Consider the following 18,005-nt stretch of genomic DNA (forward strand, 5'->3'; position numbering starts at 1 on the left):
TGGGCTGTAAGGTGGATGGTTGATAACGTCCCACTTGAAGGACTCAAGAAGGGCCGTTGATCTGCGAGCAGAGTGAGGACGGGCGTTATCGTGCGAAAAAACGATACCGGAAGTCAGCATACCACGGCGTTTGTTCTGTATAGCCCGTCGTAACTTTTTTATTGTTTCACAGTACACGTCTTGATTAATGGTCGTACCACGTTCCATGAATTCAACCAACAACACCCCTTTGGCATCCCAAAACACCGTTGCCATCAGTTTTCTGGCAGAAAAATCTTGCGAGGCTTTTCTCGGTTTGGTAGGCGAATTTGAATGTGCCCACATCTTTGATTGTTCTTTTGTCTCAGGGTTCACGTACTTAATCCAGGTTTCGTCCCCGGTCACGATTCTGTTTAACAATGGTTCTCCTTCGTCCTCATAACGTGACACAAAGTCTAATGCAGAGGCCATTCCTTGAGTTTTGTGGTGGTCGGTAAGAATTTTGGGCACCCATCGTGCACAGAACTTACGGTAACCCAATCTTGCTGTCACTATCTCGTACAAGAGTGTCTTAGAAATCTGTGGAAAACCAGTAGACAACTCCGACATTGAGAAACGTCGATTTTCACGAACTTTTGCAACTGTCTGAACGAGTTCGTCAGTCACCAATGATGGTCTACCACTCCTCTCTTCATCATGAACGTTTTCTCGTCCACTTTTAAATAAACGTACCCATTCACGGACAACTCCTTCACTCACAACTCTCGGTCCGTACACGGCACAAAGCTCACGATGAATAGCTGCTGCAGAATATCCTTTGGCTGTAAAAAAACCTTATGACAGCACGCACTTCACATTTGGCGGGGTTTTCTATTGCAGCACACATTTCAAACTGCCACAAAAACTAAACTAGCGCAGGTACGACGTTCACTTGACCACGGCTTGATGCCGACTGACCTGTTGAGTGCGTGAACGCACAGATGGCGTCGCTACTCCCCCCCACAACCCGCACTGTGACCAATCGGAGGTTACTTTCTGAACCGCCCTCGTAAATAGTGGAGCGCAGGCAGCAACATACAGGAGCCATTAGGAAGCAGTTCGGATCTGAAGATGGATGTGGTCCGTGTCCGAATGTTCAATCTTCGTAGGTGACGATTCCGGAAGTCTGTTCCAGCTCACAGGAGTCATCCGTTCGCCGCAAGATGACAACTTCAGCTCTGGAGGTCGGCCCGAGTTCGGTCGGCACCGCGGCTGACTAACTACAGCGAGAAATTCCAGCAGGACCGGCCGCAGCGCGGTCACAGGCGCCGCCGGGGACTGACGCCCGGACTTCACGGCAACCCGGCCCCACGGCGCATGGTCCGTCCATGACGGGACCTCGCGGACATCGTGACTGACGGCTTCCCAGCCGTTGGTGCAGCAGGCGTCGGCAGCTGACCTCACGGCGACGAGTTCATCTCAACCGCAGGGCATCCTGGCTTCAGCGGAGCACTGCTGCCCTGAGGCTCCGAGTGGGATCGGCGTCGCGCGTTGCGCGCATTGTCGGAGAATCTACACAGCAGCAGCCAGACGGAGGGACCCACAGGGCTGGGCAGCGACGACGCGGGAGAAATTGTAAAGAAAGTTCAACAAATACACTCCTGGAGATGGAAAAAAGAACACATTGACACCGGTGTGTCAGACCCACCATACTTGCTCCGGACACTGCGAGAGGGCTGTACAAGCAATGATCACACGCACGGCACAGCGGACACACCAGGAACCGCGGTGTTGGCCGTCGAATGGCGCTAGCTGCGCAGCATTTGTGCACCGCCGCCGTCAGTGTCAGCCAGTTTGCCGTGGCATACGGAGCTCCATCGCAGTCTAACACTGGTAGCATGCCGCGACAGCGTGGACGTGAAACGTATGTGCAGTTGACGGACTTTGAGCGAGGGCGTATAGTGGGCATGCGGGAGGCCGGGTGGACGTACCGCCGAATTGCTCAACACGTGGGGCGTGAGGTCTCCACAGTACATCGATGTTGTCGCCAGTGGTCGGCGGAAGGTGCACGTGCCCGTCGACCTGGGACCGGACCGCAGCGACGCACGGATGCACGCCAAGACCGTAGGATCCTACGCAGTGCCGTAGGGGACCGCACCGCCACTTCCCAGCAAATTAGGGACACTGTTGCTCCTGGGGTATCGGCGAGGACCATTCGCAACCGTCTCCATGAAGCTGGGCTACGGTCCCGCACACCGTTAGGCCGTCTTCCGCTCACGCCCCAACATCGTGCAGCCCGCCTCCAGTGGTGTCGCGACAGGCGTGAATGGAGGGACGAATGTAGACGTGTCGTCTTGAGCGATGAGAGTCGCTTCTGCCTTGGTGCCAATGATGGTCGTATGCGTGTTTGGCGCCGTGCAGGTGAGCGCCACAATCAGGACTGCATACGACCGAGGCACACAGGGCCAACACCCGGCATCATGGTGTGGGGAGCGATCTCCTACACTGGCCGTACACCACTGGTGATCTTCGAGGGGACACTGAATAGTGCACGGTACATCCAAACCGTCATCGAACCCATCGTTCTACCATTCCTAGACCGGCAAGGGAAGTTGCTGTTCCAACAGGACAATGCACGTCCGCATGTATACCGTGCCACCCAACGTGCTCTAGAAGGTGTAAGTCAACTACCCTGGCCAGCAAGATCTCCGGATCTGTCCCCCATTGAGCATGTTTGGGACTGGATGAAGCGTCGTCTCACGCGGTCTGCACGTCCAGCACGAACGCTGGTCCAACTGAGGCGCCAGGTGGAAATGGCATGGCAAGCCGTTCCACAGGACTACATCCAGCATCTCTACGGTCGTCTCCATGGGAGAATAGCAGCCTGCATTGCTGCGAAAGGTGGATATACACTGTACTAGTACCGACATTGTGCATGCTCTGTTGCCTGTGTCTATGTGCCTGTGGTTCTGTCAGTGTGATCATGTGATGTATCTGACCCCAGGAATGTGTCAATAAAGTTTCCCCTTCCTGGGACAATGAATTCACGGTGTTCTTATTTCAATTTCCAGGAGTGTAATTGTAAAACTCCGCGCCGCCTCAGTCTTTGGCGCAGCCACTAACAAGTGGTGCTAGAAGTCGTAACAATAGACATGAATGGATGCAGGTGATCAGACAGGATGCTTACGTACGTGTCACCTGTCAGTCGTGTCTAGACGTATCAGGGATCCCATATCACTCCAGCTGCACACGTCCCACTCCATTGCAGAGCCTCCACCAGCTTGAAGAGTCCCCCACTGACATGCCAGATCCATGGATTCAAGAGGCTGTCTCGATAACCTTACATGCCTGTCCTCTCGATACAATTTGAAACGAGACTCGTCCGACCAGCCAACATGCTTCCAGTCATCGACAGTCCAATGTCGGTGCTGACGGTCCAGGCGAGGCGTAAAGCTTTGTGTTGTGCAGTCATCGAGGGTACGCTAGTGGGCCTTCAGCTCCGAAAGCCCATAGCGATGATGTTTCGTTGAATGGTTCACACGCTCACACGTTTTGATGGCCCAACATTGAAATCTGCAGCAATTTGCAAGGGTTACACTTCTGTCTCGAACGATTCTCTTCAGTCGTCGTTGGTCCCGTTCTTGCAGGATCCGGCCGCAGCGATGTCGGGGATTTGGTGTTTTACCGGATTCCTAGTATTCACGGTAGCAGCAGTAACCGATGGAACAACTGCGCCAGATACTTGTTGTCTTACATAGACGTTGCCCTTCCGCAGGGGCGTATTCCGCCTGTTTAGATGTCTCTGTGTTTGAATACGCAGTTTCTTTGGCGCTTTTGTTAAGGAGAACCGGACGTCAGGAAGGAACAAAAATTGGAAATCTTTTTTTAGTTAGTAAAATTCCTCATTTTAAAAATATATATTTCATGTATAGCTTTTGACAATGTTGACTGGAAAACTCTCTTTCACATTCTGGAGGTGGCAGGGGTAAAATACGGGGAGCGAGAGGCTATTTACAGTTTGTACAGAAACCAGATGGCAGTTATAAGAGTCAAGGGACATGAAAGGGATCAGTGGTTGGGAAGGGAGTGAGACAAGGTTGTATGTAGCCTCTCCCCGATGCTATTCAATCTGTATATTGAGCAAGCATTAAAGGAAACAAAAGAAAAATTCGGAGCAGCTATTAAAACCCATGGAGAAGAAATAAAAACTTTGTAGTTCTGTCAGAGACAGCAAAGGACTTGGAAGAGCATCTGAACGGAAGGGACAGTCTCTTGAAAGGAGGATATAAGATGAACGTCAACAAAAGCAAAACGAGGATAATGGAATGTAGTCGAATTAAGTCGGTTGATGCTGAGGGAATTAGATTAGGAAACGAGACATTTAAAGTAGTAAAGGAGTTTTGCTATTTGGGGAGCAAAATAACTGATGATGGTCGAAGTAGAGAGGATCTAAAATGTAGACTGGCAATTGCAAGGCAAGCGTTTCTGAAGAAGAGAAATTTGTTAACATCGAGTATAGATTTAAGTGTTAGGAAGTCGTTTCTGAAAGTATTTGTATGGAGTGTAGCCATGTATGGAAGTGAAACATGGAGGATAAATAGTTTGGACTAGAAGAGAATAAAAGCTTTCGAAATGTGATGCTACAGAAGAATGCTGAAGATTAGATGGGTAGATCACATAACTAATGAGGAGGTACTGAATAGAATTGGGGAGAAGAGGAGTTTGTGGCACAACTTGACTAGAAGAAGGGATCGGTTGGTACAACATGTTCTGAGACATCAAGGGATCACCGATTTGGTACTGGAGGGCAGCGTGGAGGGTAAAAATCGTAGAGGGAGACCAAGAGATGAATACACTAAGCAGATTCAGAAGGATGTAGGTTGCAGTAGGTACTGGGAGATGAAGAAGCTTGCACAGGATAGAGTAGCATGGAGAGCTGCATCAAACCAGTCTCAGGACTGAAGACTACAACAACAACAACATAGTACCTCATCATTTCCAAAAGCAGACGCAGCTGTCACATTACTGTCAAACACAAAACCTTGCCTACAGTGTCTCGGTGTTTAAGTTTGCGCCGCTATTTTCGTAGCATCTCGTTGGTATAATATACTTAAAGAACATACCGACTGTGCTATGAACAGGGTTTCATTACAATCTATCTTTCTGTCGACACAAGTAGAGACTTAATTCAGTTTACGCTTGCCGGAAACATTTTTTTTCCAAGACTGGTATGATGGCCGCCATAATATGTTTTAATGATGGAGTAAGAAGCAGATTAAAAATTAGAATGAAATTTTCACTCTACAGCGGAGTGTGCGCTGATATCAAACTTCCTGGCAGATTAAAACTGTTTGCCGGACCGAGACTCGAACTCGGGACCTTTGCCTTTCGCGGTCATGTGCTCTACCAACTGAACTACCCAAACGCCCCGTCCTCACAACTTTACTTCTTCCAGTACCTCGTCTCCTACCTTCCAAACTTTACAGACAGGCAAAGGTCTCGAGTTCGAGTCTCGGTCCGGGACACAGTTTTAATCTGCCAGGAAGTTTCAGATTAAAAATTACGAGCGGCCTACGCATCAAAATTGCGACAACATGAAACAGTGGACACAAGAGACAAGAATAACAAAGAAAACTAAAGAAGTTGAAAAGGACGCTCAGGATCAACAAGATTATGGAGCTGGAATGTTTTGCCATGTTATTATTGAGAAGAAAACGACATGAAAATCTTTAGTTTCAGTTTTCCGTAGTCAGCGTTTCTGCATACTTAGGTGTCATTATGTCACGCAATATTAAAGCGCCGAAAACCAAATTTTGCATCAGTAATACAATCTAATGTAGTGCTTGCCTTCGTAGTGACCCACGTTCTTCAACAATGTATTAAATATTTTAAGCTGGTACATGTCATATAATCTTAAACTGTTAGCAGAAAAAACTAGCTTCTAAAAAAACATTTTTTTTTAAATACACAGAACAACAAATTGGTAAATATTTCTGGTTTACTGTTTCAACAAGTTAATCCAGTAAAAAAGAATAAGTTTGTTGTGACCTTTTATTTTGAATAGTGTGGAAGTACAGTCTTCCCTAAATAAAAATTACATGTAATTCAGTACGGAAGATAAAAACCAATATTCACTCCAGTGTATATTCTACAGTTTGTAGACTTGTTTCCACGTACGGGGAACAATATACTGATTATTTGGTGAAAGTTTCATTCCAGTATCTATTCAAGTTTTTGTGTCATTAAATTTCAAAGTACTAGTAAAAACTTCAGTCCGTGGCGTCCGGGTCAACTTAAGACCCCATTTATTTTTTAAACATAATTTATTGGCCTTTGGCCTCTTCTTCGTAGGAAAGGGTAGAGGTATAGGCTGAAATTTATGTCAAATACTATATCTACGGAGGCGAATGTAGCCATAAGATACAGCCATTTGTGTCACGTACTTTGATACTCGCAAACTCACTGCCTGCGTACATAATTAAGTTGGTACGGAACACTTATTGCGAGTCCTACCCCAAAGTCCTTCTTTTTTTAAAGCGAAAATAGCTGCCGTATACATAGGATAAGAGCTGCTACATTCATGATTAATTTGCCACTTATCAATATTACGGCCATCTGTGTACACAGTTGCTTTTCCGCCTTGAAACAATAGCATGTATACCTATGCGTTAAAAATCATGGTCCTACTTACTCAGCCAATATCGTCCAGATTTTTTCAAGGTATCCACATCTTTAAAAACCCGCGATGGCGGTTAGTTAATAAGTTAGTTACATGTTCCACAGGTCATTTGAACGAAACCGAGCCTCGCGGAGTAGCCCTGAGGTCTAGGGCGCCTTGCCACGGTTCGCACGGCTGCCCCTGTCGGAGGTTCGAGTCCTCCCTAGGGCATGTGTGTATGTGTGTTGTTTTTAGCGTAAGTTAGTTTGAATTAGATTAAGTAGTGTGTAAGCCTAGAGGCCGATGAAATCAGCGGTTTGGTCCCATAGGAACTTACCACAAAATTTCTCGAAATCGAAATGGTGTGGAAGAAGTCAGTTTGCAGGATATTTATACATGTTTAGTGTTTACATTAATGAACACGTTAGTTTTTAGTTTTCCTCAAGTAGGTGCACTTACAAATTAGCTCTTCTCACAGGCTACCAGTTTTTAAATAGAAATGCGACCATGGAATAGAAGCAATTGTCCAGAAGAAATACTGTTTTCAGTATTATTATTGTTATTACAGGATTAATAAATACAAAGATTAATTAATAACAACATCTTGCTGTATTCCTGATACCCTTCGCCAAGCCTCTTTACCCAGCGCATCTTCCTTGTCGATGCTGCGATGTTCCATTACTCCATTTATCTGGTCTGTCCAAGAACGTCGTGGTCTTTCGCGCTTACGCCTGCCTCGTGGCTTCCACTCATAAACCCTCTTTGGCCGCCGATGAATTGGCATTCTCATCATATGTCCGTACCATTTCAATGATTTTCTTTCAATTCTATCTATCACTGTACCATTTGCTTTCATTCTAGCTCTTACTTAATAATTAGTTTTCCTTTCGATTCTTGATATTCTGGCACTCCTGCGCAAATAATCCATTTCCACTGTTATTAGTCTTCTTTTGAGATCCACATATAAGATCCGTAGTTCTGATCCATAGCATGGCACTGATTCAAGCATTATATTACCTACTCTTTTTTTAAATTGTTGTTGGAAATATTCTTATCCCATCAAAAAGAATTCATACACCCTAACACTTTTCTGCTTACCTGTGTTCTATATTTTACTTCTGTATGGCCCAATCCATTTTTATCCGATGTGCCCCGAGATATTTAAATTTCTCTACCTGTCTCATAATTGCTTTGTCATTGATGTGTACTTCAAATTTGCAGTCACTATTCACCACCAGGTACTCTGTTTTTGTTAGACGCATTTGTAGTCCCCATCTGTTGTACGAGGCGTGTTTTTTAAGTAAGTACCGTTTTGAAATTAAAAACAGACGTGCTAATATATCTCAATAATTTAATTTTACATGAAAGCCTGCACCTTAATCTACTTTTCTACATAATTTCCGTCAATATTGAGGCACTTGTCATAACATTGTACCAGTTTTTGAATACCCTCCTCATAGAAGTCTACCGCTTGACTTGTTAACCACTGCATCACCACTGTTTTGACTTCGTCATCGTCTCGAAGACGCTGACCGCCCAGGTGCTGGAACAGATGGTAGTCACTGGGCGCAAGATCGGGGCTGTACGGAGGATGATCTCGAGTTTCCCATCGAAAAGATGTGGTGAGATCTTTTGTCTGATTCGCCACATGCGGACAGGCATTGTCTTGCAGCAAAACGACGCCCGTGCTCAACTTGCCACGTCTTTTGTTCTGAATTGAACGGCAATGTCTTACAGTAAGTTGCTGCATTGATTGTCTCATTACGAGGCAGAAATTCCACAAGCAATACTCCTATTCTGTCCCAAAAAACTGTGCACATGATTTTCCGGGCAAGAATTGTTTGCTTAAACTTCACTTTTCTGTGCGAATCTGAATGCCGCCATTCCGTGGACTGTTGCTTCGATTCTGGTGTGACGTAGGCCACCCATGTTTCATCGTTCTTAACAATTTGGCTTAAGAAATCATCACCGTCGTTGTGGTACCGCTCAGGGAAACTCAATGCACTGTCTAAACGTTCGGTTAGGTTGACATCCGTCAACATTTTCGGTACCCAACGTGCGCACGATTTTCGGTAATTCAAGTGCTCGGTCACAGTAGAGCACTTGCCCGCGAAAGGCAAAAAGTCCCGAGTTCGAGTCTCGGTCCGGCACACAGTTTTAACCTGCCAGGAAGTTTCATACCAGCGCACACTCCGCTGCAGAGTAAAAAATCTCATTTCGTAATTTGTTGTCTGGTAGTTTTACCTGTCCTGTAGTGATTTAGTTGATAACTATTTTTTGTAGAGATTTTTCTTTTGCGTAATCAACATCTTCACATCATCAGACATCCATGGAAGATCCCATTTACCTAGACTCTTACTCTCAGTCCCTAGTACCTATAGAGAAGTGCTTTTTTAATATTTTCATATTCTACTCCAACATTGTCATTTTCTGGAATCGCTTTTAGTTCATTTTCTAATCTACGATGAAATAAATCCTTGATGCTGAACTGCTTCAAGGAGAAAGAGGTTATACCTTGTCTGCTCTAATTTCTCATGATTGCTGTGGCCACTCACTTGTCCAGTTGTTGATGGTTATCTCCTGAATGGGCATTCAACTTTGCTGAATCCCAGAAGTGATCACACCCACAGTTGGCTTCTACTATACAGTCTTTAACTACTATTTTTGGCCATTGCTTGGTAATGATGTAATCAATTATTGATGTCTGCTGTAATGATGGTCTCTCCCATATATATCTGTGGATATCTTTATGTGCCCAGAATTTTCAAGGCAAATTGGTTACAGAATTCTATAACATTTTCCCCAGAACTATTAATGACATCTTCTCCTTATCTCTCTACTAGTGCATCATTTACTTGTGAGCCAACCCTCGCATTAATCTCCTGCTATTATTACTTCTTGGTGCTTTTTGACTTGATTGAGTAGGTGGCCTAATTTCTGGTAGAAATGGTCTGTGGTTTGCTGCGCCGCATCGTCGTTTGGTGCATACACCCCTATTATAACTGTTTCAGTGCCACATAACTTGATGGTAATAGTGACAATTCTATCAAATATAGATGCTAGTCCTTGATGTAAGCGCTCAGGTCTTTGTTAACTAGGCTAGAACAGAAACGCCTACTTTAGCTCGTTTATGTTTGTCAACTCCAAAAATGGATAAAATTTGCAAATTTCTCATTCCCTTGTCCCTTCTTTTTTGTTTCTGAGAGAATAATTATATCCACCTTCAGTCGACTAATTTCATTCTCTATTTCGGCGTGTTTATTTGTCAGGCTTTGAACGTTGCATGTACCAACTCTCAATGTCCTTTTCCTTGCCAATAACATCTGCTACAAAAGTTGCTTCTAACCAAAAAAAGAAAAACACGACAAAATGTAATTGTTGTGTACATAGTTCCGCGTAGTCAGCGTGTACACAATTTTCCCACTAGAGCTCGCCCCGCTAAGCACAACAGCGCAGGCGCAGCGCTCGTCCGTCTCCGCACTACGAGATGGCGCTGCCTTAGAGACGGACCAAGTTCTGCTTCCGCTGATCCGCGTATTAATATGTAACGCAGCCAATGAGATTGCTGCTAACGTAGAACCTTTTCTCCTCGCGGATCACACTCGCGCAGTGATACCTGAACGCGCGAGGTATTATAACGAGTGTACAGACCTTCGATTAGTCAGTCTGCATTAGTCTGTAGTCAAGTTGCAGTCTGCACCTAATAAGTTTATCATATTTCTGTACATAGCCATAAAGATAAATGTATAGACACTTTGTCAAGTATCAGAGATATGTGAGAATAAGATTAACGTACCAAGACCAAAGGAACTTCAGGTTGTTAATTGTAAATAGCATCCAGAACCAAGTCAAGTTATTTTTAAGCTTGTTATTATTTTAATAAATGTGTGTGAAAACTAATCAAGTTGTGTTTAAAGTTGGTCACCGTCAATCTGCTACTCTAAGCGTGCAAGTGGCTTTTCTATCGTCTGACCTAACGGCAGAAGATAAACACGCCATGATAAGACCACGAGACATATTGCTAACACTCGCCTACTTCGTTAGAGCGACAAGTGAAATAATCTGATGGTGTGTGTACCGAAGGTCTTACAGTACGCACACCACAGTAATACAGAATCATATCTACCACATAACACGTTTATTGTATGTATAAAAAGAAACATCTATTTCTGGCCACTGATGATGCTTCCCAAATAAAAGCAGCGAAACGTGTATGACAATAAGCAAACTGCCTTCATTTAGTTACATACACAGTACATACCTCTACGAATTTAGAGCAACTGAGGGAAAGACAGAAAAAAATTAAAGAGTAAAAATAGTTCGTTGCAAAAGATGTTGATCTTTGTAAACCATTTTTGTACGTTATTGTTTGTGTAATGTTCATGCGTCAATTTTCACAAAAAAGAGGTATTTCACGGTAAAGTTCTATAAGTTTTACAATGTGGTCATTGGTCCATCCCCTTTACTATACAAACATTCATCGGTGGCGAATTTCGAGTGTCACCTACATTTCCCCAGTTGCCTTGTTAAAATTTGCTTCTTTCGTCAGAACAAAGCGGATTTTACACACTGTCACCTCGCTAACATCCTAACGAAGTTGCAAATACGGCAGACTCATGAAACAGTCGTTTATTAAACGAGGAACTGACGACAAGTCGGTTCACAAGCTTATGAAAAAGCACATTCTCGGAACAAAAGTAAACATGTAATTGCGTCACTTACCTTGTACCAGAGGCGCACTAATTATCACTGCACCAGCTACCGATGACTTAAAAAATTACGTCATTCCATTGCAAAAGTCTTCAGCCACTCGTACATACACACATCAAAAAAAGTTTTGCAGCACCCCAGTTTCGAGAACTCCCGAAGATGGACGTTGACTGTAGATATTGTATCACAGACACAGTCCCTTTGATTGTTGAGAGTTGTCACTAAACCGCCCAGATATCTAAACAACCATGCATGATCAGCGCCTATTAGACGGAGGGGGTCCGACAGCCGATCAGTTCCGGTCATTCCACCAAGGAGGTGGTACACGGCTCGTGTTGTCTGTAGTTCAACCATGCCTAGACTGTCAATATCGCGGTTCGATCGCGTCCGCATTGTTACTTTGTGCCTGGAAGGGCTCTCAACATGTGTCCAGGCATCTCGGAGTGAACCAAAGTGACGTTGTTCGGACATGGAGGAGATACAGAGAGACAGGAACATTCCTCGCTCAGGCCTCCCAAGCGCTACTACTGCAGTGGATGACCGCTACCGACGGATTATGGCTCGCAGGAACCCTGACAGAAACGCCACCACGTTCAATAATGCTTTTCGTGCAGCCACAGGACGTCGTGTTATGACTCAAACTGTGCGCAATAGGCTGCATGATGCGCAACTACACTCCCGATGTACAGCGCGAGGTCCATCTTTGTAACTACGACAGCGCGTTACAGATGGACCCAGCAGCTTGCCGAATGGGCCGTTCAGGATTGGCATCACGTTCTCTTCACGGATGAGTGTCACATATGCCTTCAACTAGACTATCGTCGGAGACGTGTTTGGGGGCAACCCGATCGGGCTGAACGCCTTAGACGCACGGTCCAGCGAGTCCAGCAAGGTGGAGGTTCCCTGCTGTTTTAAGGTGACATTACGTGGGACCGACGTAGACCTCTGGTGGTCATGGAAGGCGCCGTAACGGCTGTACGATACGTGAATGCCATCATCCAACCGACAGTGCAACCGTATCGGCAGCATATTGGCGAGGCATTCGCCTTCGTGGACGACAGTTCGCGCCCCCATCGTGCACATATTGTGAATGACTTCCTTCAGGATTACGACATGGCTCGACTAGAGTGGCCAGCATGTTCTCCAGACATGAACCCTATCGAACATGTCTGGGATATGAAACTTCATGGCAGATTAAAACTGTCTGCCGGACCGAGACTCGAACTCGGGACCTCGAGACGAGGTATTGGCATAAGCTGTCAAGACGGGGTGTGAGTCGTGCTTGGGTAGCTCAGTTGGTAGAGCGTTTGCCCGCGGAAGCAAAGGTCCCGAGTTCGAGTCTCGGTCCGGCACAGAGTTTTAATCTGCCAGGAAGTTTCATATCAGCGCACACTCCGCTGCAGAGTGAAAATCTCATTATGCCTGGGATAGATTGTAAAAGGCTGTTTATGCACGTCGTGGCCCACCAACCACTCTGAGGGATCGACGCCGAATCGCTGTTGAGGAGTGGGACAATCTGGACCAACAGTGCCTTGATGAACTTGTGGATAGTATGCCACGACGAATACAGGCATGCATCAATGCAGGAGGACGTGCTACTGGGTATGAGAGGTACCGGTGTATACAGCAGTCTGGACCACCAGTTCTGAAGGTCTCCCTGTATGGTGGTACAACATGCAGTGTGTGGTTTTCATGAGCAACAAAAAGGGCGGAAGTGATGTTTATGTTGCTCTCTTTTCCAATTTTCTGTACAGGTTCCGGAACTCTCGGAAGCGAGGTCATGCAAAACTTTTTTTCATGTGTGTACATCGCGGGAGATACGAAAAGTCCGCCTTTTTGCCGCATGGTAGAATAGTGTTCTCTCTGAGTGCTATCCTATGCCAGAAATCTCGTTTCGCCATCTCAAACCCGTTTCTCACGGGAACAACAGGGCGTGCCATTACTCGACTTCCCAGAAACTTCGCTCTGTTAACGGAGGGGGACAACATGAGCGAAAACCTGCCTCGGCTTGTCCATTAGATACTCGGCCGCTCCTGAGAAAACGGCGGTCACAGTTTGAGACGTACTTTGTGTGCCTTTTAGCGAGAAAGTTTTTCAACTAAAGCGGTAACAGAGTGGCAAGCGTCGCTGCGTCACACTTTTCAGCCGAGTGTTCGAAATCCAAAATTGTTTATTTCTGTTTCTCACTTATCTACCCAAATGGTTCAAATGGCTCTGAGCACTATGGGACTTAACATCTATGGTCATCAGTCCCCTAGAACTTAGAACTACTTAAACCTAACTAACCTAAGGACAGCATACAACACCCAGCCATCACGAGGCAGAGAAAATCCCTGACCCCGCCGGGAATCGAACCCGAGAACCCGGGCGTGGGAAGCGAGAACGCTACCGCACGACCACGAGATGCGGGCTTATCTACCCATCTTGGTAGAAGTTTATTAACTCCTAAAGAAGAGGCATTTTTTGTTTTTGAACTTAAACGAAATTATTATTAATATTATTATTATAAGTTAGTTCTCCACAAATTTCTTGTAAACCAATAAACTTTCGTTTGAACTTAAAGTAGAAGAATAAGTTATCTTACAAACAAAATTTACGAGCTCAAACTGCAATGTCACTACGTTCTTTTTCCCTCCGTAATATGTGCTGAGATTATCGCCTGCTGAAAGCCATCGAAATTACGTCGAATAGTCCTTACAAAACTCTACCATCTGGTGAGCAAGATGTATGAGACAGGCGAAATTCCCTCAGACTTCAAGAAGAATATAATAATTCCAATCCCAAAGAAAGCAGGAGTTGACAGATGTAAAAATTACCGAACTATCAGTTTAATAAGTCACAGCTGCAAAATACTAACGCGAATTCTGTACAGACGATTCGAAAAACTGGTAGAAGCCGACCTCGCGGAAGATCAGTTTAGATTCCGTAGAAATGTTGGAACACGTGAGGCAATACTGACCCTACGACTTATCTTAGAAAATAGATTACGGAAAGGCAAACCTATGTTTCCAGCATTTGTAGACTTAGAGAAAGCTTTTGACAATGTTAACTGGAATACTCTCTTTCAAATTATGAAGGTGGCAGGGGTAAAATACAGGGAGCGAAAGGCTATTTACAATTTGTACAGAAAGCAGATGGCAGTTATAAGAGTCGAGGGACATGAAAGGGAAGCAGTGGTTGGGAAGAGTGTGAGACAGGGTTGTAGCCTCTCCCCGATGTTATTCAATCTGTATATTGAGCAAGCAGTAAAGGAAACGAAAGAAAAGTTCTGAGTAGGTATTAAAATCCATGGAGAAGAAATAAAAACTTAGAGGCTCGCCGATGACATTGTAATTCTGTCAGAGACAGCAAAGGACTTGGAAGATCAGTTGAACGGAATGGACAGTGTCTTGAAAGGAAGGTATAAGATGAACATCAACAAAAGCAAAACGGGGATAATGGAATGTAGTCGAATTAAGTCGGGCGATGCTGCGGGAATTAGATTAGGAAATGAGACACTTAAAGTAGTAAACGAGTTTTGCTATTTGGGGAACAAAATAACTGATGATGGTCGAAGTAGAGAGGATATAAAATGTAGACTGGCAATGGCAAGGAAAGCGTTTCTGAAGAAGAGAAATTTGTAAACATCCAGTACAGATTTAAGTGTCAGGAAGTTGTTTCTGAAAGTATTTGTATGGAGTGTAGCCATGTATGGAAGTGAAACGTGAACAATAAATAGTTTGGACAAGAAGAGAATAGAAGTTTTCGAAATGTGGTGCTACAGAAGAATGCTGAAGATTAGATGGGTAGATCACATAACTGATGAGGAGGTATTGAATAGAATTGGGGAGGAGTTTGTGGCGCGACTAGAAGAAGGGATCGGTTGGTAGGACATGTTCTGAGGCATCAAGGGATCACCAATTTAGTACTGGAGGGTAAAAATCGTCGAGGGAGACCAAGAGATGAGTACACTAAGCAGATTCAGAAGGATGTGGGCTGCAGTAGGTACTAGGAATTGAAGAAGCTTGCACAGGATTTAGCAGCATGGAGAGCTGCATCGAACCAGTCTCAGGACTGAAGGCTACAACAACAGCACACGTGGAACGACATTTTCCCAGAAGCGACCGAGTATCTGGGGATATTTTCGACTCGTCTGCTGCCGAGCCTTTCTAGGAAATCGTATTGTGGCACTTGCCGGGCTCTCCTCGTGAAATATGGGGAGGGGGCAGGGGGGCCTGATATGGGTGTTTCATTCCAGCTTTACTGCTGGCGCGCGCGCGCGATCTCAGACACGGTGGTCTAGTCTGCCCAAGTAGCGGTCGACCGCCCAGGAGCTGAGTCACAGTGGGGAGGCGAGAGCTTACGGGACTGGTTTCTCGCTGGCATTCCGTTCCGTCCTTCGGCCGTGACCGCCATCGAGTACATCGAGTAGAGCCCGGCCTGCTAACACCCGGCACCGACATTCCCACCAGCTGACGTCACACCGAGGCTGAGCATCTTCCTCTCTGCTACAGTTCAATTCTATCTTGGCGGTTCGCGCATGCCCGCCCAGACGCGGGAGATTGCTGCGTTGCCAGTTGTACGCGCCAAGACAAGCAGCGCCATAGTATAGCATAGTTCGCAAACTTACGTTTAGGAGGGAGCGCGTAGTTTATGAAGTAAAGCCACCACGGCCGCATTAACCCTTTCGCTGCTACAGAGACGTGCTCCCCGCATTCCGCGATGTGCGCCATTTTATCATCATTGCACTGCTCGCCTGTACAGACACATGGTGTTTCGAGTGATTTGACACACGTATCATTCGATTTCACAAAAACTATTTGGCCTAAAAATTTTATTTTTACACATCTTCTTGATTGATACCTTCCCCCCATAAATGACTTAATTTTGTTTCGAAGTTGAACGCAGTTATTGTGCAACATTAGATGTAGTAAATCATTGCAGAGTTTGCAGAGGTAAAAGTCCATAGCGTATACTTTCCATATGGTCGATTTTAGTTGCCACTAGAAATTTCAAAAAATTACATTCAAACGAATAAAATTCATGAAGTAAGACACTTCGATATTGTTTTTAAATAAAGAAAATATTAAGCACTGAACAAGGATCGAACTTAGAAACTTTCGCTTGGCAGCCCTATACTATAACCACTACACTAACACGGCTCAACGTTCAATTTGCCTGCCGGAGGACTTTAAAATGTCACGCAAAATACCGACAAACACTGTTGGTATGACTATGAATTACTCACGTTTCGTCGAAGTACAATAGGAAATAAACAATTACCGCTGTTCTTTACTGCGAAAAAGCGGTTAGTGAGAATGGTACAAACACCTTTCCTTGCTATCACCTGAATTAGGAGGCTTATTGCTTCTTTGGTTTAATCAATTAATAGAATATGAAGCAATTGATATAAAGAATGCTTTTTACAAACGTTCTATAAAAGAAAGTCTGCTATCAAGACACTGCTTTCGTTCTATTACTTTATTTATGACTGAAAGTTTCTAAAACTGAAGACACTCGTCCGTGCTCTGCACTGCAGTCGAGCTCTGGCAACGTCGTTCTCTGTTCATTGGCTGACTGTGTTTTGTGACGTCAGATGCGCAGAACGAACCTAAACTCGGCCGCCGTCGTAAATGACGCGCACTTTAGCCCAGTCAACGAAGACCGGAAAAGTGACTGCGGGGAAAAAGATAAGATTCGTGTAGACTCTTCTGTACAGTGATATAGATCTACATCTACATCTGCACATATACTCCGCAAGCCACTGGGCGGTTTTTGTGTATCATCAACATCGACAAGTGCAATGAATATGGATGATACGATACTCTATGGTAGGGCTTCTCAACCCGTGGTCCGCGGACCCCTTAGGGGTCCGCCGGCTCTTTCTAGGGGGTCCGCGGCCACCTTTCACCAAATCGTGTAAAATAATGAGTAAAATTATTGAATAAAAATGTGAAAATCAAATTCATCACTATTGCTTTTCGTGCGAAAAACATGTGTACTTTTACTTCAGGTCGTATCCGCAAGCAGCATTTGCGGTTCCTAAGTGAGAACGCATACACAATTTAGTGCGGGAGAATGCGGCTTCTCTGATCGACTGTTTCGCAGCAATACGGGGGTCGTTTGTGCGCTCGGAACCGCGGGACTGCTACGGTCGCAGGTTCGAATCCTGCCTCGGGCGTGGATGTGTGTGATGTCCTTAGGTTAGTTAGGTTTAAGTAGTTCTAAGTTCTAGGTGACTGATGACCTAAGATGTTAAGTCCCATAGTGCTCAGAGCCATTTTTTTTTATGCGCCGGCTCACGGCGCTAGATGCGCTGAAACCTTTTAGGCATGCGCGGAGCGAGCTTTGTCGACCAATCACAGCGCTCGCTGGCACGTATGCGGCCCCAGGCATCATTAATTAATGTTAAACTTCCAGAATGAGATTATCACTCTGCAGCGGAGTGTGCGCTGATATGAAACTTCCTGGCAGATTAAAACTGTGTGCCCGACCGAGACTCGAACTCGGGACCTTTGCCTTTCGCGGGCAAGTGCTCTACCAACTGAGCTACCGAAGCACGACTCACGCCCGGTACTCACAGCTTCACTTCTGCCAGTACCTCGTCTCCTACCTTCCAAACTTTACAGAAGCTCTCCTGCGAACCTTGCAGAACTAGCACTCCTGAAAGAAAGGATATTGCGGAGACATGGCTTAGCCA

At 45.2% G+C, this 18,005-nt stretch overlaps 1 long non-coding RNA gene and 1 other non-coding gene across 2 annotated transcripts in view; both read left to right on the forward strand.

The window, feature by feature from the left end:
- Nucleotides 1-18,005, forward strand: part of LOC124553925 — a 285,286-nt gene that overhangs the window by 64,952 nt on the left and 202,329 nt on the right. The gene's annotated exons all lie outside the window — the stretch shown is intronic.
- Nucleotides 12,606-12,679, forward strand: Trnar-gcg. The gene has a single exon. It is a non-coding gene; the product is annotated as a tRNA-Arg (tRNA).

This window comes from Schistocerca americana, chromosome 11 (genome assembly GCF_021461395.2).
Source record: "Schistocerca americana isolate TAMUIC-IGC-003095 chromosome 11, iqSchAmer2.1, whole genome shotgun sequence".
Taxonomy (NCBI): domain Eukaryota; kingdom Metazoa; phylum Arthropoda; class Insecta; order Orthoptera; family Acrididae; genus Schistocerca; species Schistocerca americana.